The 22,320-nt window shown below is 45.7% G+C and overlaps 1 protein-coding gene across 7 annotated transcripts in view; it reads right to left on the bottom strand.

Moving 5' to 3' along the window:
* Positions 1 to 22,320, bottom strand: part of LOC144487666 (transcription factor Dp-2-like) — a 187,983-nt gene that overhangs the window by 96,871 nt on the left and 68,792 nt on the right. Inside the window, exon 1 of one of the 7 annotated variants that reach the window (XM_078205788.1) lies at positions 13,812 to 13,881. The exons of the other annotated variants lie outside the window; for them this stretch is intronic. The gene's annotated coding sequence lies outside the window, so the exon portion shown is untranslated. Of the gene's footprint in view, positions 1 to 13,811; positions 13,882 to 22,320 lie in introns of those variants that run through there. 7 annotated transcript variants of the gene reach the window in all.

The raw sequence follows: 22,320 nt of genomic DNA, 5'->3' as shown, positions 1-22,320 counted from the left end.
AGAAAATGGGATGCAAAGATTTGGAACCTCCCAGGGTTTTGCCCCAGAGTTTACTAAACCGAGCTTAGAGAGACTATTGTCAGGGACGTTAGAATTGGCCTCTGCCCCTTTAGAGATATGGAGGGAGAAACCACCCGCCAACCATCACAATCCAACATCCCCTGCTTGAAGAGCACACACATGGATATTTGGTGAGAAAATTGTTTTTAGATTGTTCTCAATACACCTGCTTTAGAAAGGATACACAGGAAGTTCACTAGGGATGAGGTACTTCAGTTATGAGTAAGTGTTGGAAAAGTTAGAAAGGCTCTCCTCGAAACAGAGAACGTTGAAGAGTGACTTGAGTAAAGCTCTTCAAGAATGTTGATAGGAAGAGAGAGAGAAAAATAATTCCCTCTTACGACTCGGTCAACAACTACGGATTCTGGATTCAGAATTATTGGCAAACAGGCAGATGAGGAGTATATTTCCACTCAGAGTTATCGGGATCAGGGACAGTCTAGCTCCGAAAAGGTGGTGGAGGTTGATTCTCCATAAGTAATTTTAAAAGAAAATTGGACAGGTACTTGAGAATGAAGAACTTAGAGGGGTAGGTACAAAAGGTGGAAGTTTGGGACTAAGCATGACTGCTCTTTCAAACAGCCAGCACAGGCACCAAAGGCTGACTTGTCTCTCTCCTGTCTCCTGTGTGTTGCTATGATCCTATGATAAAATAGTCTGACACCACCCACCTTCACAGCTCTTACATGAGTAATGACAAGTTGGTTGAGGCAGTGCAGCGCAAATAGCACTCGACTCATTCCGGGGAAGGGCAAGAAAATGGGCAAGAAATGTGCAGGCTGCAACGAGTTAAGAAATTAATTTGACTAACATTCGTCTACCATTTTGTGCATTTATTTTATATCACAGAAACTTTTTTTAAAATTCTTTCATGGGATGCAGGCATCAATAGCAAGGCCAGCATTTGTTGTCCATCCCTAATTGCCCTTGAACGGAGCGGCTCGCTAGGCCATTTCAGAGGACAGTTAAAAGCCAACCACATTGCTGTCAATATAGATTCACATGTAGGCCAGATCGAGCCTAAAAGACATTAGTGAACTAGATGGGTTTTTAACAACAATCAAAGGTTTCCCGGTCACCATTCCTGAGATTATCTCTCCATTGCAGATTTATTAACTGAATTTAAATTCCCCACCAGCTGCCACGGTGGGATTTGAACCCATGTCCCCAGAGCATTATTAGCTTGGGACTCTGGATCACTGGTCCAGTGATAATATCTCTACACTACAATCTCCCCCCTAAAGGTGTGCTTGTTCTGATCTGTGTTTGTCTTCTTTGTTAGGTTTCACTTTCCTGGTTAGATGCATGTACACATCTCTCCCCTATTCCCTCATGACCCATTGCTGAACCAGTGATCCAGACATACCTACAGGTAACACAGCTATTCAGCTTAGGAATTGTTTTCCATAGAAAATAGGCTCAACCCTTAATTAGCTAAAGGACAAGCTAGGTCCACTTTAGATAAGAAATTGTTGGGGCAAGAACACTAGTATCTGTGAGTGGTGAGGTCTGTTGGCTCAGTTGGCTGGATGGCAGCTTAGTGATTCAGAGCAACACCAACAGCATGGGTTCAATTCCGTACCAGCGTGAAGGCCCCGTCTTCCCAATCTTGACCACTCGCCTGAGTGTGATGGTCTGCCCAGGCATCTCCAACACTTCCTCTGAATCTGAGTTCCATCGCGCTCTCCCAATATTTTTAAGTGGGCAGGGAGTTGAGGGGAGTAGGGGGGTCGACTCTGAGGAATATCATACAAGATTGACTTTGAGACAAAATAGGGGGAAAAGAGGTAGAGGTCACAAGATGGATAAGCCAGCTGCAGGTAAAATAGGGACAGCCTCAGCAACACAAGAAAAAATATGTCCCAAGTAAGGAGTTGAAAAGAATGAACTTACAAGTTAGCAGAACTATGAACAGTAGACACGCAAGACAAACAGCAACGACTGTAGTGACTCACAACCATATACAAGTCATTATCAAGCAAGAAGAAAGGACAAAGCAAACAAACTGAGGCCTAGGTACAAAACTTCTAAATAATTTTATTTAGATACACAGAAGATTGGACTGTCTGTCTGGCAGCAACTAAATCAGTAAGAGTTTTAACAACACCAATCAACCATGGTATACGTGGTAACTATCCATGGCGGACGCTATTTAGTTACAGTAAGTTTATTGCAGCTATTTGTCATCTACCTTTTCTCCTTTTTCCAACTTGGCCATGCATTGGTTAATGGCGTTTAAAAGTTTAAAGTTTTAAAGTTTATTTATTGGTGTCACAAGTAGGCTTACATTAACACTGCAATGAAGTCACTTTGAAAATGTCCTAGTCGCCACATTCTGGCACCTGTTCGGGTACATTGAGGGACAATTTAGCATGGCCAATGCACCTAACCAGCACATCTTTCAGACTGTGGGAGGAAACCGGAGCCCCCGGAGGAACGCACGCAGACACGGGGAGAACGTGTAGACTCCACACAGACAGTGACCCAAGCCGGGAATCAAACCCGGGTCCCTGGCGCTGTGAGGCAGCAGTGCTAACAGTCAATTTGGGAGATGTTTAGGGTCCAGGTAGTAATCACCTGAAGAATGGCATTGTTGGGGAATTGGGGGGGGGGGGGGGGGGGGTCCGAAAAGCAGTTCAGATTTTGAAAATCTTCCAATCAAAACAATCATTTAAATTTAGTTATTTCTCAACAGATTAAGTAGAAATGATCAGTCATTCGTTAGAAACTTGTCAAGAAAACGAGTAATGAAACGGTTAAAGAATGTGACTCGTTCTACTCCGAGCCTTCACATGAAATAAAGAAAATTCCACTGGAAGTTTACGTGGTTGTCATTTTTATACAGTAAGTGCTCATGACATCATCTGGGTTATTCAGTTCAGCAGTATGAAGGAGCTGCATGAGCAGATGCAGCTGCCGCCAAACCATCTCTGGGCGTACAACTCATTACAGTCCTCTCTCTATTGTTTCTGCTCATCAAATACCGTCCCCCCTCAGTCAGAACCATGATAACCCCCTCTCCCCCCACTGCTCACCACAATACCGTCCCCCCTCAGTCAGAACCACGATAACCCCCTCTCCCCCCACAATACCGTCCCCCCCTCAGTCAGCACCACGATAACCCCCTCTCCCCCCACAATACCGTCCCCCCTCAGTCAGCACCACGATAACCCCCTCTCCCCCCACAATACCGTCCCCCCCTCAGTCAGCACCACGATAACCCCCTCTCCCCCCACAATACCGTCCCCCCTCAGTCAGCACCACGATAACCCCCTCTCCCCCCACTGCTCACCACAATACCGTCCCCCCTCAGTCAGAACCACGATAACCCCCTCTCCCCCCACAATACCGTCCCCCCCTCAGTCAGCACCACGATAACCCCCTCTCCCCCCACAATACCGTCCCCCCTCAGTCAGCACCACGATAAACCCCTCCCCCCCACTGCTCACCACAATACCGTCCCCCCTCAGTCAGAACCACGATAACCCCCTCTCCCCCCACAATACCGTCCCCCCCTCAGTCAGCACCACGATAACCCCCTCTCCCCCCACAATACCGTCCCCCCTCAGTCAGCACCACGATAACCCCCTCCCCCCCACTGCTCACCACAATACCGTCCCCCCTCAGTCAGAACCACGATAACCCCCTCTCCCCCCACAATACCGTCCCCCCTCAGTCAGAACCATGATAACCCCCTCTCCCCCCACAATACCGTCCCCCCTCAGTCAGAACCATGATAACCCCCTCTCCCCCCACAATACCGTCCCCCCACAGTCAGAACCATGATAACCCCCTCTCCCCCCACAACTCACCACAATACCGTCCCCCCTCAGTCAGAACCATGATAATCTCCTCTCCCCCCCCAGTGCGCATCACAATACCATCCCCTCAGAGTCAGCACCACGATAACCCCCTCTCCCCCCACTGCTCACCACAATACCGTCCCCCTCAGCATCACCGCAACCCCCTCTCCCCCACTGATCACCACAATACCGTCCCCCCTCAGTCAGAACCATGATAATCTCCTTTCCCCCCACAATACCGTCCCCCCTCAGTCAGAACCATGATAATCTCCTTTCCCCCAGTGCGCATCACAATATCGTCCCCTCAGCACCACTGCGTCCCCCTCTCCCCCCACTGCTCACCACAATACCGTCCCCCCCCCACCCCGCAGTCAGCACCCCCTCTTCCCCCCACTGCTCATCACAATACCGACCCCTCACAGTCCCCACCACGATTCCCATCAAACCCCCGCAACCCCGGCTCCCCCCACGCGCGATGTCATTTGGATTCTATGCTGAAGCAAAGCGTTTTAAAATCTTGTCAAAATATAACAAAAGGCCTAAAACGTTCATCACCGTATTTTGCAATTGATTTCCAACACCCGCCCCCCCCCGCCCAAAAAAAAGATTCATCATCAGAAAGGAATCAATCAGACTGCCCTCTAAAATTTGTACTCCAACTTAGAATGGAAAGATGCCTTCAGTTCCCCCATAAGCCCCCCTCCCCAGAATCAAGCCCACCACCCCCACCCCCAACACCCGCACCCCGCCCCATCCCTACCAAACCCACCCCCACCCCCACCCCACATTACAACCTAATAAAAGATTCTGAATTCATTCCACGGTCTGCTTGCTGCATCAGCGCACATTTGTGAACTATCCCCCCAAAAAAAAAACCGGTCACTGCCTCCAACGTTCCAGATTGTTCAACAGCACGACCAGGAGATGGGAAGAAATGTTTTTCCCTTCCCCGGGCTCCGAAAGTAAACCGAAGGCAAGAGTTTCCAGATCAAAGCCCTGGCGCTTGAGACAGCTTGTGGGTCTCATGTGAAATCAAGTTTGTTTGGCAAAAAGAAAAATGTTGCAGCAAAAGCAAGTTCCAGGAAGCCTAGATCATCAAACAGTGAAATCCCTTGCTGAGGATCCACACACACACACACACAATCCCTCACCCCCCCCCCACCTCCCCTACACACACATACCCGCAAACAGCCCCCCCACCCCCCGGAACTCTCCAGCAGGGACACCTGCTCTGGCTCTAGTGCTGTAAGTGCCAAAGCCTGTGACTCTAATGCCAGCACAGGTGGTGAACATTTACTGGCACAGACCAGCAAAACTGTTGCGGCTGTTTCTGGCTGGAATGCCCCAGGAAGCAGGAAAAGCTAAGCTCCCACCTGTCTCGATAAGCCTATCATTCGTTACCAATGACATCCACAGCAGTCAATGCAGAGGCACCGCTGATGGGACTTGAAAGAAAGCAGGCAATGGGCTGCAACACAGAGAATGGCATTGACCCAAATGCTTTGATTTAAATAAATAAAACAGCAGAAGGGACAAATTACATTAATATGTTTGGCACTGGTATCAAAAAGCAAATGCAGCAATATCAAGGCTTAATAAGGCACTTTCGAAAAGCTTTATCTCATTAAGCACCGACAGTATTGTGTGTTGAGAGGCCCGCAGTGTGAGTACACAGATGGTGTTGATGGAACCACCACTTCAACAACTTGCATTTATAAAGCGCCTTTGTAAACTAGTACAGGATCTTAAACTGCTTCCCAGAAGTGTTATCAAACAAAATCCGACACCAAGTCACGTCAGGAAGGTACAGGTGACTCAAAAAGCTTGGTCAAAGAAGTTAGCTTGAAGAAGCTTCTGAAAGTAAGTCAGAGAGATAGAGGAGCAAAGAGATTTAGGCAAGGAATTCCAGAGCTTGGGGCCTAGGCAGCTGATGGCACAACTGCCAATGTTTAAAAAAAAGAGTTTAAGGTTTATTTATTAGTGTCACAAGTCGACTTACATTAACACTGCAATGAAGTTACCGTGAAAATCCCCTAGTTGCCACTTTCCGGCGCCTGTTTGGGTACATTGAGAGAGAATTTAGCATGGCCAATGCACCTAACTAGCACGTCTTTCGGACTGTGGGAGGAAACCTACGTAGACACGGGGAGAACATGCAGATTCCACACAGTGACCTAAGCTGGGAATCAAACCAGAGTCCCTGGCACTGTGAGACAGAAGCGCTAACCACTGTGCCACCAATGAAATTCAGGAATGCTCGAGTGGCTAGAAGTGGAGGAGTTATCGAGTTGGAACAGGCCACAGGAATAGGTTGGTTCGAGATCACGTAAGGATTTGAAAGCAAGGATGGAAATTTCAAATTCGAGGCGTTGTGATGGGGGACAGATGGAGGCAATGTACGTTAGCAAGCAAGGAGTGAAAACGGGCTTAGTGCAAGTCAGCATATGGGCATCAAACCTCCGACCAGGGGAGACTGTGACATAGTGCTGATGTTACTGGACCTGTAATCAAGGAGCCCAGGCTACTGCTCTAGGGACATGGGTTCAAATCCCACCATGGCAGTTGGAGAAATTTAAATTCAATTAATAAAAATCTGGAACTGAAAGCCCATCTCAGTATTGGTGCCAGGAAGTGATCACTGATTGTTGAACCGTCTGGTTCACTAATGTCCCTCAGGGAAGGAAATCTGCTGCCGTTACCTGGGCTGGCCTTCGTAAGACTCCAGATTCACAACAATGTGGTTGACACACAACTGTCCACTTCAATGGCCTGGGAGGCCCCTGAGTTGTATCAAGCCCTGACAGAAAAGTGGAATAGGAATAAACCGGTTGGATACTTGGCATCAATCTGAAAGGACAACAGCAAACCACCCAGCCCTGTCGATGCTGCAAAGTTCCCCTTACTAGAATCTGGGGGCTTGTGCCAAAATTGGGAGAGCTATGTCACAGACTAGTCATGCTCACTGAATGATAACTGGTCCTAGACACCAGCAGGACAGAATCAGCAGAGGTGGCTACACGGTGGTATACAGCTGGGAGGAAGTTGCCCTGGAAACCGTTAGCATTGACTCTGGGCATGGCATGAGCTCAAACCTGGCATCTACCATCCTCCCTCGGGTGATGAATCGGTACTCCTCCACACTGAACAGCATTTGCAGGAGGTACTCAGGGTGACAGAATACACCGTGGGTGAGAACTTCAAGGTTGATCACCAAGAGTGGCACAGTAGCAACGCTACTGACTGAGCCCTAAAGGACATAACTGGGTGTGTGATACTTGGCAAAGGAACAAACAAGAGTGAAAAAAACAACTAGACTTTGTCCTCAACAATCTACCTGTTGCATCTATCCAATACAGTATAGGTGGGAGTGACCACCGTACAGTTCTTGTGAAGACGGGAATCCCATTTTCACACTTAGGACACCCTCCAGCATGTTGTGTGGCATTATTAACACCGTGCCACAGACTATTTCAGAACGGATTTAGCAGTTTAAAATCGAGCGTCCATGAAATGCCATCAGCAGTGCCAGAGTTGTATACAACCACAATCTGTGACCTCATGGTCCAGAAAATCCCTCATTCTACCATTACTATCAAGCCACGGGATCAATCCTGTTCAATGAGGAGTGCAGGAGGACATGCCAGGAGTTGGGGAAGCTATAACTCAGGGCTACTTGAGTGCAGAAACAGCATGCGATAAACAGAGCGAAGAGATCCCATAACCAATGAATCAGATCAAGGCTCTGCAGTCCTGGTGAACAGGAGTGGACAATTCAGCTACAAACTAGAGGAGCAGTCTCCTCCACAAATACTGCCATCTTTTAATGATGGGGGAACGAGGTACATCAGTGTAAAAGACAAGGCTGAACCATTTGCAACTATCTTCAGCCAGAAATGTCGAGCAGATGACCCACCTCAGCCTCCTCCTGAGATCCCCAACATCACAGATGCCAATCTTGAGCCAATTTCATTCATTCCACGTGATATCAAGAACCGGCTGCAGGCACTGAATACTGCAAAGGCTATAGGCACTGACAATATTCCAGCAATGGCATTGAAGACTTCTGCTCCAGATCTTGCTGCATCCCTAGCTAAGCTGCTCTGGTACAGCTACAACACTGGCATCTACCCGACAATTGACCAGATATGTCATGTCCACAAAAAGCAGGACAAATTCAACCTGGCCAGTCTAGTCTCGATCATCAGCAAAGTGACGGAAGGTATAACTGACAGTGCTATCAAGCAGCACTCACACAACAATAACCTACTCACTGATGCCCAGTTTCCGTTCTGCCAGGGCCACTCTTGAGGCCTTGGCTCAAACAAGGACAAAAGAATTGAACTCGATAGGAGAGATGGGAGTGACTGCTCTCATCATCAAGCATTTGATCAAGTGTGGCATCAAGAAGCCTCAGCAAATCAGAAGTCAATGAGAATTAGGAGGAAAACTCTCCGCTGGTTGGAGTCATACCTACCACAAAGGAAGATGGTTGGGGTTTTTGGAGGTCAACCATCCCAGTCCTGGGACATCAATGCCCACCCTCAGGGTGAGTGGCCTCGGCCCAACAATCTTCAACTGCTTCATCAATGACCTTCCTTTTATTATAGGGTCAGAAATGGGGATGTTTGCCGATGATGGCACAATTTCAGTACCATTCACACCCTCAGATACTGAAGCAGTCCATGTCAAAATGCATCTACTAGGCAAGGTGAAAAATTCTGGGAAAAGACCTGGGCAATACACATACAGGCTTGGTCTGATAAGTGACAAGTGTCATACATGTCACACAAGTGCCAGACAATGATCATCTCCAGCCAGGGAGGATCTTACCATCTCCCCATGACATATAATCGTGTTATCAAAGAACAAAGAAAAGTACAGCACAGGAAGAGGCCCTTCAGCCCTCCTAGCCTGTGCCGGTCATGATGCCCCATCTAAACTAAAAAAAAAACCTTCTGCTCTTACTCGGTCCGTATCCCTCTATTCCCTCCCAATTCATATACCAATCCAGATGCCTCCTAAATGTTGCTAATGTGCCTGCTTCCACCACCACCTCTGGTAGCGCGTTCCAAGCACCCACCACTCTCTGCGTGAAAAACATTCACTTCACCAGTGCACACTGGCAGTGACGTCTACCATTTACAAGAAGCACTGAAGCAACTCACCAAGGCCCCTTGGACAGTACTGTGCAAACCCATTGCCTCTACCACTATCCCAGAAGGACAAAGGGCAGCAGATGCATGGGAACACTACCACCTGAAGGTTTCTCTCCAAGCCACACATCATTCTAACTTGGAATTATGTCATTGTTCCTTCACTGTGGCTGGATCAAATTCCTGGAAATCCCCTTCTAACAGCATTGTGGGTCTACCTGCACAAGTTGAACCGCAACAATTCAAAATGGCGGCTTGTCATCACCTTCTGAGGGGGTGGGCAACAGATGCTGGCCTTGCCAGCGGCATCCACACCCCACGAAATAGAAGCAAACAGTTTCGCCAGCTCATCCAACTAAAACAATACATGGGCTAATCACCAAGAATATTTTTAATTGTTAGAAAATGCTACAGCAAGCAGCAACGAAATTAAAAAATGAGGAAGACTTTACAGAGCATAATCAAAGAGGAATCACTAAAGTGTCAACCTTGTCTCTCACACAGTCTGAACTCAAGAGTCAGAAGGTTATAGATTTATGAACTAATCCAGCTACATGAGAGCACAAGCCATGCTGCCATTTCAGTGCATTACTGAAGGAGCAAGTGCTACACTGCTCAAGGCACCATTTGATGAGATGTTAAATTAAGCCTCCGTCTCTCCTCTCAAGGTGGGTGGGTGTACAGGTGGCACAGTGGTCAGCACTGCTACCTCACAGCGCCAGGGACCCAGGTTAAATTCCTGGCTTGCTTCACTGTCTGTGCGGAGTCTGCATGTTCTCCACATGTCTGTGTGGGTTTCCTCCAGATGTTCCAGTTTCCTCCCACAGTCCGAAAGACGCGTTGGTTAGGTGCACTGGCCATGCTAAACTCTCCCTCGGTGTACCCGAACAGGCGCCAGAGTGAGGTAACTAGAGGATTTTCACAGTAACTTCATTGCAGTGTTAATGTAAGCTTACTTGTGTCACTAATAAATAAACTTAAAAAAACCTTTTAACTCCATGGCTACATTTGGAAAAGAGTGGTAGAGTTCCCCTGGTGTACTGGCCAATATTTTCCCCTTTGCACAGAGCTGCACAAGATCTTTTTCCATCCCTCATGAGTCGGCAGACGGGTCCTCAGTTAAACATCTCACTGGGAAATTCAGCGCACCATCATTATGAAGCGTGGGCCGAGAATGTATGTTCCATTACCCCATGGGGGTTGAACCCATAACTTGCCAAGTCAGTGGTGACACTGACAGCAGCTGAGCCAAGCTGGTACCTGACAGAAGTGTAATAGCAGAGGTCACCTGCACGGATGTAATCGAACGGGTGCATGGAGAGGGACAAGAAAATAGCAGTCACAAAAATCTTCTCCCATAATTTAACTGCCATATTTTCCACTGCTTCTCTCTTCACAGCGATGTCTGTATTTTAAAATGAGACCTGAGCACATAAATTGATTTGCAAATAATTCCCCACTAAGATTCACTTCTTTGGGCGTCACTGCTTACGAGAAAGCAAATAGCCAGCGGACCTCTCTGAGAAACACTCCAAACTAAGCGGCCAAATCATGGTGCGCAAGTTACTCATTCCACGTCCAAGGGCATAGCATGTTAGGTCAGAAAATTAGAAAGAGTTTTAAACAAAATCGGGTATAAAAATAAAACAAAATAAAAAAGGGAGAGAAAACAGTAAATTAGAAATAATCTTTGATCTGTTTTGGTCAGTTTTTGCAACAAATTAAGGGCGGGGGGGGGGGGGGGGCGGGGTTGGGGAGCGGGGGAGCTTTTAATCCAGAAACACTGGCAGCACAGAGGAGGAGCAGATGTGATTTATCCAAAATATTAGGTTTTGACACAGGAGTACAGCTCCAGCACAACTAACAGAAGAAATGGGAATGTTTACAAAGTCTCCGTGATGTGGAACAACACAAGTTGAGTGTAAACAACTCCTGAGGCTGCCGCCTGCTCTGCCTAATGTCTGCAACTTGTAAAGCTCTCAATTTATTAGCTCCTTACCTACAGTTAACATGTGGCAGGCACTGCATTTCCTGAATTCCCCTTTCCTCAAGGCGTTTCAGTTACCTGAGCAGGAACTGGGAAGCCAGCAAGGACCGAGGTGGCAACGTAAACCATAAGAACCAAACTTAATTAACGGAAGGAATTGAAATTTATGTTGTACGGGACACCCCAAACCACTTCACACGCAGTGAATTACATTACCCTGTGTAGACTTTGTAGCTCTATAGACAAATTCAGCAGCCAATTTAAAAACAGCAAGGTACTAAAAAGAATACTAAGATAATTGACTACAAGCCATGGATTTTTTACCCTTTCATTTATAATAGAAACATAGAAAAACTACAGCACAAAACAGGCCCTTCGGCCCCACAAGTTGTGCCGAACATATCCCTATCTTTGAGGCCTACCTATAACCCTCCATCCTATTAAGTCCCATGTACTCATCCAGGAGTCTCTTAAAAGACCCTATTGAGTTTGCCTCCACCACCACTGACGGCAGCCGATTCCACTCGCCCACCACCCTGTGTGAGAAAAACTTCCCCCTAACATTTCCCCCGTACCTACCCCCCAGCACCTTAAACCTGTGTCCTCTCGTAGCAGCCATTTCCACCCTGGGAAAAAGCCTCTGAGAGTCCACCCGATCTATGCCTCTCTTACTATACCTTCTCTGAGGTAATCCTTTGGGGTCAAGGATTTGCTGCCACTCCAGTTCGATGGGTTCTGAGATGGATATATACTTTTAACTATCAAATGTTTTTATCTTTTGTTGGCAATGACTGATAGTTTACAGGATGCCCTTGACTTTCTCTAAAAAAATGAGTACAGCATCAACAAAATTATCAAGAAATATTATGGTCAATATTTATATATAATCTACAGTATCCCTGTTTCTAAGCCAGGGTCACTATATTGTTAGGTTTATTCTTTTCAATTCACCCCTATTAACCACATGTCAGAAATTCGCCTAAGTGCCTTGCACCAAGTCGCTGTTCATTCTCACACAAGGTTAAAAAGTGTTACAGCAGGCTATTTGACTGTGCAGGCATCGCAGTAGTCTCTCTCCCCACCCCCCCTACCCCTCTGCCTGCCGTCTCATGCACCATCCACTTTCCAGCAGGGGTCACTGCACAGCAAGCAGAAGCAAGGCTTCAGCCTTGATTTTTCTCCTTCCTAAGTGGAGGAAGAGATTCTTGGGGAAACGGTGGTAACAGTTTCAACAGATTAAAAACATCAAAGCACACAGTCCTCAAGAGAAAGGGAAAAATGAAAATTAAACACCGAAGACTACCCAAGGAGGATTTCTTTTTCACCAAAGATAAATCACATCTGTTCTGACGTCATCCAAACCACTGGTTAGGAGGACCTAACGCAAAGAATGTTGGTATACCATGTCTGTGCCTGTACTTTTTCTACTCGGTATATTTCTGACCGAGGTACTTCCCCACAGGCTAAGAGCACCTTTGATGAGATGAGGTGAGGTGTGGTGATTCTGGCTGTTCCCACACATTTCCTTATAGCTGGACAGGGTCCAGTACTGGCACAAGCCTGGGAATTCATGAGTTCACCGCACTACTGATGAAGGGAAGGTACAAGCAAGAGGAAAGATGGGGGGAAAAAAAGTCAAAAAGGCGTAGGAAGGAGATGGTGAGAGAAGAGAGGAATTAACTCAAAGATTTCTGCAAGTTCAGGCAGTTAATGTAACTTATTTCCAAATACAATGAAGCTGCGTAAATTACATGGATGCAATTATTTTTTGCCTTAATGGATCTGATTTTGGCTTGTCACATGTACCGAGACACAGTGAAAAGTATTATATTGCGTGCTGTCCATACAAATCATAGTAAGAGTTTTAACAACACCAGGTGTTGTTAAACTCTTACTGTGTTCACCCCAGTCCAATGCCGGCATCTCCACATTATACAAATCATACCATGCATAGTGTGGAAAAGTGTTCATTCATAAGCTGCCCAAAGCTAGCACTCATGTCATACATGCTGAACTAATTGACACTATTTTGATTACGCCAGCCACAGATATATTTTGAATTGCATTATGTCAGGTGGGAGGAGGGGGGGGGGGGAGAGAGAGAGAGAGAAGAAAAAAAGCAGAAGTATTTTATATGCCAAACTCGAGCCCAAGTGGCAGATACCAAATGGCGCTGCCCCTAATCACAAACACTGCCTGATAATAAACCATAAGGCAGGGAAGTGCTCCAGCTCCTTTTATGAACAAACAATGGATCAACTTCATTAGAATACAGCTGACCAGCAACTCCTCATCCACTGCGTTACAGATTTAAAGGAACAAAAGAAAAAAGCACCGCCAGAGCAGTAAGATATTCCAGCATTTTTAGAGAAGGTGCTAGACATTTCTTTTCCAATTATAAACACACCATGCCTAGAAACTGAAACTTATTCATGTACTTTACTCAGGGCACCTTTGTTGTCAGCCCCACCATCATGTTCTGCACATGTTCTTAAAATTAACATTGAACCATGTTCAGTAACAGGCAGATGATCAGTCCGGCAGGACAGCAGTAGCCTGCAGAGCTGATGGAAATAATTTTCACTCTTTAAATAATATCTTGCAGTAAGGCCAGGCTTTTAACTTTGCCCCTCCCCCCTCACCACACTATGCACTTTGCTTAACTGAAACTTCCAGTAGGCTTTGCAACTAGGGCAATCAGCTCTTTAGGGCTCCAGGATCACTGATATGACACTCGAAAAAGGATGCAGGCATTGCTTACTCGAAGACGGGCTGTAGTAATGATAAATTATAGAAGGTCTCTTTTACCTGGACTCAGAAAGCATGCTCTCACTGCAGTACCAACAGAACACTCAAACAGTCTTTGTTAGCTTTCAATGGAAACTTGAGACTCCACCAGACTGTACCAATCAACTACAGCCTACGTTCCCCCCCCCTTCCCTACACACACCCAATCACACAAGGCACCCTCTACATCTATCAGGATGCCAACTACACACACTTGTCCTTTTAAAAGCTACGTCCAACTGCATCCCTGCTGCTGTCCATGAGTGGCTAACAGCTGGGGAAGGGGAGGGGGGAAAAGAGAAAGAGGAACATCTGTGATTCTTACATCAACTACTTGAGTCTGCCCAGTACACAGGATACACAGGCAGCACAGGGCAACTCTTGTATGTGTGTGTTCAAATTGGAAACAGGTAATCAGGTTCATATCCATGACTTTCTTTTTTTAAAAAATTCATTCAGGAAGTAAACATTCCCTTGGCCATGAAATGGAAGACTAATTTTAATCCCCCCACCCCCGCAAAAAAAAATAAAGATCACACAAATGCATTTTTCAGGCTGAAACCACATTTGCTGTTTTTTTATCTTTCTGCTACAGAAAGGAAGTTAACATACGAAAAGAAAACTTTTTATCTGCTCGTGTGTTTAAATATATATAGATGCATGCACTCACACACACACACGGGTTAAATACCCAAAGGGATTAAAATTCTAAAAAAAGAATCAGATAGGTAGAGGAACTCTGTGAAGGAGTGAATGTGATGATACAATTAAACCCGGGTTTGATTCCGGCCTCGGGTCACTGTCTGTGTGAAGTTTGCACGTTCTCCCCGTGTCGGCACGGGCTTCCTCCGGGCACTCCGGTTTCCTCCCACACTCCAAAGATGTGTGCGGGTTAGGTGGATTGGCCTTGCTAAATTGACCCAAATGTCAGGGGAATTAGTAGGGTAAATGTGTGGGGTTACGAGAATAGGGCCTGGGTGGGATTGGGGTCGGTACCGACTCGATGGGCCGAATGGCCTCCTGTATTGTCGGGATTCTATGAGGGATTTTAAAATTTAAAAGTTCTCATAAACCGTTTTCTTTTTGCAGAGTGGCAAAGGTACAGGGTTGGAAGTGTGTACCCTCCTCTCTCTCTCTCTCCCACCACCCCCTGCCCGAGCAGCATCACCATAGAGAACAGACAGACCAAATAGGGAAGGCCCTGAATATCTAACAATATCAAAAATCAAGTAATGCAGCAGGCTCTTGGGAAGTATTAAGCAGGGATCATTTCTTGGGTACAATGAAAATGGAAAACAGAAATTTTAAGACCTAACCCTCGGTTCAGGATTTTCCGGTTGCGCTCGCCCCAAAGCCGGAAAATCCTGCCTTGAGGTCAACGGACCTTTTGCATGGTCTGTGTCCCGCCCGCTATGATTCCCGTGGCAGCTGGGAATGGGAAGATTCTGCCCTCTTGTCTCCAGAATTAAAATGTAAAGACCAAAATGGGTGGAAACTTAATCCAAAAGGTATGCAGATAATGGAATGATTTGTATAACCATTCATTTTAGTATCCCTGAAGTAAACCCGTAAACCTGACATTCCAGTGGATCTGCCCAAACTAGACCAGCCACAATAAGCTGCATGTACCGCCAGTGGTTAAAATAATATTCTGAAAAGACAGGGATTCAATTGCATGATGAGGAGAAAAGCAATATTCTAAGCACCTGTGATCAGAATTGGCAAATGCGATTCTCTGCAAGAAACCTATCCCACTGCCGCAGTATTCTACTCCACTCGCCTGAGTTGCTGGAGTTGTATCACATAATTATTGTGCTGCATGGATTGATTTCTAACAGATCTAGCATCTCAAAACTGAGTATCCATGAGGTGTTGTATACAATTCTGCTATCAGCGGCGGCAAAATGGTATACAGTTACAACCTGGCATGTCCCACTCTCTGCTATTATCATCAAGCGGGGGAACTGGTTCAGTGATACGTGCAGAAGGACGTACCAGGAGCAGCACCAGGCATGCCTGAAAATGAGGTGTCAGCCTGGTGAAGCTACAACAAGATGACTTGCATGTCAAACAGCTAAGCGATCCCACAACTAATGGATCAGAACTAAGACCTGCAGCCCGGCCAAATCCAATTGTGAATAGTGCGGACAATTAAGCAACTAACTGGAGGAGAAGATTCAACAAAAAACCTATCCTCAATGACAGCATTGTTGGATATTGAAAGGGATTTCAGTAAAGTAAAGTTTATTTATTAATCACAAGTAAGGCTTACATTAACACTGCAAGGAAGTTACTGCGAAATTCCCCTAGTTGCCACAGTCCAGTGCTTGTTCGGGTCAATGCACCTAACAAGCGCATCTTTCAGACTGTGGGAGGAAACTGGAGGAAACCCATGCAGACACGGGGAGAATGTGCAAACTCCACAGTGACCCAAGCCGGGAATCGAACCCGGGTCTCTGGCGCTGTGAAGCAGCAGTGCTAACCACCAGGCTCGTGCCGTCCCAGCAAGGTATTGTCAAGATTTATGTGCCTGAGCAAGTGCCCTTTGGAAGTGCCCTTAAACAAATCAAAGTCCTTTCCTCCTATCTCTCATACTCCATATTCTGCTGTGTTCCCAAGTCTCCCCTCACAACGGCTTACAGACTATCAAAGAATTCAACCAATCCTCAGGCTAGAAACTCTGTTAGTTAACAGGGAGTTAAAAGCCTTTGCCCAGAATATCACAGCAGATAGGAAAGGCGCATTCCTTTATCCGGACAAAGACAGGCTTTCAACACCTAGGCAGAAATAAATTCTTCGCTTTCACTTCCAAAATATACACCAACATGAGTGGGTGGAACAGTCTATCCATTTCATTGATGGGAGAACTGAGTGATGTAAGGATGAATATGCCAGACTCTGCCCATTTTCAGCTTGACAGCAGTTCAAGCTTCATCCCCAAAACAGTAGCTGCTCAGAATCATCTGAAAGTATCCATGAAAATCTGGAGAGAAGCCTGCACTGCAAAATAATGTTGTGCCACAGCAGAAATCTCTGGGAAGATCTCAATGTCAACAGATTCAAAGCACAATATTTAAAAATCTGGAATTAAAAGCCAGCCTCAGCAATGATGACCATGAAAGTATCATCAATTATTGTGAAAGCCCATCCCTTTAGGAAGGAAATCTGCCATCCTTACCTGGTCTGATCTACATGTGACTCTAGACCCACAGCAACATGATTGACTCTTTAATGGCCTCTGAAATGACCTAACAACCCACTCAGTTCAAGGGCAATTAGGACTGGGTAACAAATGCTGGTCTTGTCGCATATGGGTGGCACAGTGGCACAGTGGTTAGCACTGCTGCCTCACAGCGCCAGGGACCCAGGTTCAATTCCAGCCTCGGGTGACTGTCTTTGTGGAGTTTGCACATTCTCCCCGTGTCTGCGTGGGTTTCTCTGGGTGCTGCGGTTTCCTCCCACAGTCCAAAGATGTGTGGGTTAGGTTGATTGGCTATGCTAAATTAACCCTAGTGTCAGGGGGATTAGCCGGGTAAGTATGAGGGGTCACAGGAATAGGGTTTGGATGGGATTGTGTTCGGTGCAGACTCAATAGGTCAAATGGCCTCCTTCTGCACTGTAGGGGTTCTAGGGGATTCTTGCCAGTGATGCCCACATCACAGCACCAGAAAGTTGGGCAAATGCTCCACCTGTGACAAATCACCTCCGTCCAGGAGGTGTTCAGCATATTCCATATCATTTCACTCAATTACTTCCCAGGTGCAGTCCTCCATTGCATAGGATACATCAGCAGATGCAGCTGGAAGTAGCCCCTCAAGTGCACCAACCCTCGGGCAACCAGGTTGACAGGCCTTAGCTTTCTGCACACTACGCAGAGAAAGCTGTTGCTGCTTTAGCCTTCCTCATTCTTCACACGAGTTGATTTTCACGTCATTGAGATCCCCTGACACTAAAATATATCAAACAGCACAACTCTGTACATTTCTCAAGGCATGTTTCTGCCACAATTGTGAAATGTATATTTATAATGTATTATCTTAGGGTGGCACGGTGGTTAGCACTGCTGCCTCACAGCGCCAGGGACCCGGGTTCAATTGCGGCCTCAGGTGACTGTCTGTGTGGAGTTTGCACATTCTCCCTGGGTTTCCTCCGGGTGCTCCGGTTTCCTCCCACACTCCGAAGGTGTGCAGTTAGGTTGACTGGATATGTAAAATTGTCCCTTGGTGTCCCAAGATGTTAAGTTAGGGGTATAACTGGGTAAATACATGGGATTACGGGGATTGGGCCTGGGTGGGATTGTTGTCAGTACAGACTCAATGGGCCAAATGGCCTCCTTTTCACTGTAGGGATTCTATGATTCTATATCAGACCACGTCCCAGTTTCTCATTCAAAAAAAATGAAGCATAACTTTTAAAATATATGTAAACCGCAGTCATTATTTATTTTATTACAAAATGGCACACAGGTATTCCCTCCCCCCGCCAAAAGTTTCTAATTTCCCTTGAAGATGAAGAGTTAGGCTGCAGTACAGTTCCACAGTGCCAGCAATCCTCCAATATCTTACCCGAGTGGCCAATCTTCAAGTGAAATAGTCAATGGTAAGCATTTGAGGATTATTTAACCACTCTGACGACTTGGCTCAGTTAAGAATCATCTCTTCTGTGACTCAAGATTGTGGGTTCAAGCTTCACTTCAGGAATATTAGCACATAATCTAAGATGATAGCACGTTGGCACAGTGGTTAGCACTGTTGCCTCACAGCGCCAGAGGCCTGGGTTCAATTCCGGCCTTGGGTTACTGTGTGGAGTTTGCACGTTCTCCCCGTGTCTGCGTGGGTTTCCTCCATGTTCTCCGGTTTCCTCCCACAGTCCAAAGATGTGCGGGTTCAGTTGATTGGCCATGCTAAATTGACCCTTAGTGTCAGGGGGATTAGTGGGGTAAATATGAGGGGATATGGGAATTGTGGGATTGTGCTCAGTGCAGACTCGATGGGCCAAAGGGCCTCCTTCTGCACTGTAGGGATTTTATGATTCTATGAAGATGACACGATGCAGTTCTGAAGGAGTACATAAAAAATACAAGCAGTCAGGCTATTCCGGCCAGCCAGTCCATGTTTGTGTTTAATCTATGACAAGCTATTGAAAACATTCATATTTCTTTCGGAATAGTTTCTCCCCCGTCTCATTGCAGCAATGAGATTGAGTGATTGCACTCTTGATCCCCATTTCAACGACCAGCAAACTCTGCACTGCTCAACTTCCTTTATTGGTCTGCGACTACAAGCTAATATTGTAAATGGTTCCCTATCCTCAATGACTATCTCTTCCCATTCGTCATCGCTCTCTCCTTGAGCGTCAGCTGTGGTTCAGTGGGTAACACTCTTGTCTCTCATTCAGAAGGCTGTGGATTCAAGTCCCCCTCTGAGCACAGAAAACTGAGGCTGATATGCCCAGTACAACACAGGAGAGTGCTGCACTGTCAGAGATGTCATCTTTCAATTGAGACATTTAAACCAAGCCCTGCTCTGGCCTCTGAACGTAAAAGATCCCATGGCATTATTTCAAAGATGAACAGGGGCAGTATCCCCAGTATCGTGGCCAATATTGATCAACATCAGAAAGCTGATAACGTGATCATTATCATATTGCTGTTTGCTGGATTTCATCGGGCGCTAATTGGCTGCCATGTTTTCAATATCACAACAAATACTCCACTTCAAAAGCATTTCATTGGCTGTAAAGCACTTTGGAACATTCTGTGATTGTAAAAGGTTTAATATAAATGTAAGTCCTCAGAATTACAGAAACCTTTCAGTGCAAAACGAGGCCATTCAGTCCATCAGGTTTGCTCTGGCTCTCTGAAAGAGCATTCTACCTCATCCCAATCCCCTGCCTCATCCCTGTAACCTTGCACATTCTTTCTTTTCAGATGGCAATCCAATTCCCTTTTGAATACTTCGATCGAACCGGACTCCCCTACCCTCTCAGTTCATTTCAGGCTCAAACCACCCTCCGGCTGAAGACATTTTCCTCGCATCACTTCTCCTTCTTTTGCCCATTATTTTGAATCTGTGCCCTCTAATTCTTGATGTACTCTTGAGGGAACAGTTTCTCACTATTTACCCTGTCCATCCCCCTCAGGATTTTGAATACCTCTATCAAGTCTCTTCTCAGCCTTCTTTTCTCCAAGGAAAACAGATCCAACCTTTCCAATCTATCCTCACAGCTACAATTACTTATCCCTGGAATCACTGTTGTGAAGTTCCTCCACACTGGATGCAGTACTTCAGATGAGGCCTAACTAATATTTTATACAAGTTCAACATGGCCTCCTCACTCTTGTACTCAGTGCCCCTATTAATAAAACCTAGGATACTATATGTTTTATTAACTACATGCTCTGCCACCTTTAATGACTTATGTACATGTACATCGAGGTCCCTTTGTTCCTGCACCTCTTTTACAGTTTATCCCTTTAATTTTCTGTTAAAAAAAACACCTTCAATCTATCTCTCCTCACTAAGTACTGTCCCGTTACAAACCATGCTCTCCTCTCGAAGGTTGGGGCTGAGTTTTCACCTCACTGGTCTAGGCCTATCTCTCTTCCAACTCTTTGAATCCTTTCAATCTTAGTATTTCCCCCTAATGGAATAAGAAATGAAAAGACACAAACAGCATTCATTGTGACTATATGCTCCCCCTTTGTCCTTAACCTCTTTGCAGCCTTTGACTTAATTAATTAAAGTATCTTCTTTTACATCCATCTCACTGTTGTCTAGCTTGGTGGGATGGCCTTTGCTTTGTTCCACTCTTGCCTATCTAATTGTACCCATAATATCTTTAACAATGGCTTCTTTCCCACCCCGACACTCCCGCCCCGAAAGGGCATCTTCTTTCTAATCCACAAGCCGACTTAAACTGGGCAAACTGCACTATTTCATTTTAGTAATGTGTGCCAGTGGTAAAACACCTACTTTGGGTGCTTTAAAAAACAAATTCCACTCACTACAATGCTTCCATGCTTGGGATGTTGAATAGTGTTGAATTTATCCTCATTCTCAAGACACCTTTGAAACATTTGTGAACAAATGGTCCAGTTGAGCTGGTCTAACCTCAAGAATCCCTTGACGCGATGCAGACTGTTGTATTGGCCCGGTGCATGGTACTCATCCTGGGGCAATTGTTTATGTAAAATTAATGACTCAGGAAGCCCGACTAGAAAGGAACATAGTTTATTACAGAATGCAAAGTAAAATCATCACTGTGGTGTACACACACTAGTCCCTGCCTGAGACTACAATTCAGCAGGCCCAGTCCCGGGCCTGCGTTATAAAAGGCTCAAGTAATGAGTTTCAGCTGGGCAGGCCACTGCCTGCTCCCAGGGGAACTCAATCTCAACACGCCCCACGGGAAGATCAATCAGTGATTTCCCATGGACCTCGTGGGGTTATCACGGTAACGAAAGAAGCAAGTGCCCATTACCAAGTTGTTATTCAGTATAATTGTTTCAATCATGATAACCATGATCAATAAGTAGATTCAAGGCTCATCTGCGTTGATATTTGAATTGAGCATTTATAAGTCAACTCAGAAAGGAACATCTGGAAGGTTGAAGAAGGTGGCCCACCACCACCTTCTCAAGTGCAATTAGGGATGGCTAATAAATGCTGCCTAGCCAGCGATGCCTACATCCTGCAAACAAACACAAAACACAACTCTGCACCCACCCCCCACCCCACCCCAAATCCCTGGTACTTGAAGTTTACAGCAGTTCTTAATTGATTTCTTCACTTCCCTCTGCCAGATCTAAAAGACTTTAATATTAAATGATTTCACTGTCGTTTTTACTTGGTCTGCATCCGCATCAGTAAAGATGTAGTTATTTTACATTGGGAGCCTCAGTCAGAGGGTGATTCCCAGATCAGTTGGATGCCTTTATATTAAAACGCAGTTAGAGTCACAGAGATTTGCAGCACAGAAAGAGGCCCACCGTGTCTGGGCTATCGTGCACCTATCTATTCTAATTCCCTTTTCCAAAACCTGGTCCATGGTCTTGAATGCTATGGCATTTCAAGTGCTCATTTTAATGCTTTTTAAATGTTGTAAGGAAACAGAGGACAGGAGAATATTCTTTCTATAGACTTGTGAGGACATGAAATTCACTTTCAACATTAAGACTGAGGCACAAACCGTGTCACACTTCAGATTAGCTTGAATAGTGACTGAAAGAAATGGGTCTGACGAGACATGGAAACAGAATGGGTAAATGTAATTCAAACTTTGTAGAAGTCCTGAAAACATAAAATGCTAAAAAAAAAGCTCAGGAGGTCTGGCAGCATCTGTGGCGAGAGAAACAGAGTTAACATTCTGAGTCCGTATGACTCTTGTCTGAACAACAGACAGGAGATTTTGGAGGCGGATTATGTGATTGACTATATTAAAGGCTTAAAGTTTATTTATTAGTCACAAGTAGGCTTACATTAACACTGCAATGAAGTTACTGTGAAAATCCCCTAATTGCAACACTCCG

Source organism: Mustelus asterias, chromosome 3 (genome assembly GCF_964213995.1).
Source record: "Mustelus asterias chromosome 3, sMusAst1.hap1.1, whole genome shotgun sequence".
Classification (NCBI taxonomy): Eukaryota; Metazoa; Chordata; class Chondrichthyes; order Carcharhiniformes; family Triakidae; genus Mustelus; species Mustelus asterias.
Note: the sequence above shows the minus strand (reverse complement) of the source record. Positions and strands in the feature narration are given on the sequence as shown.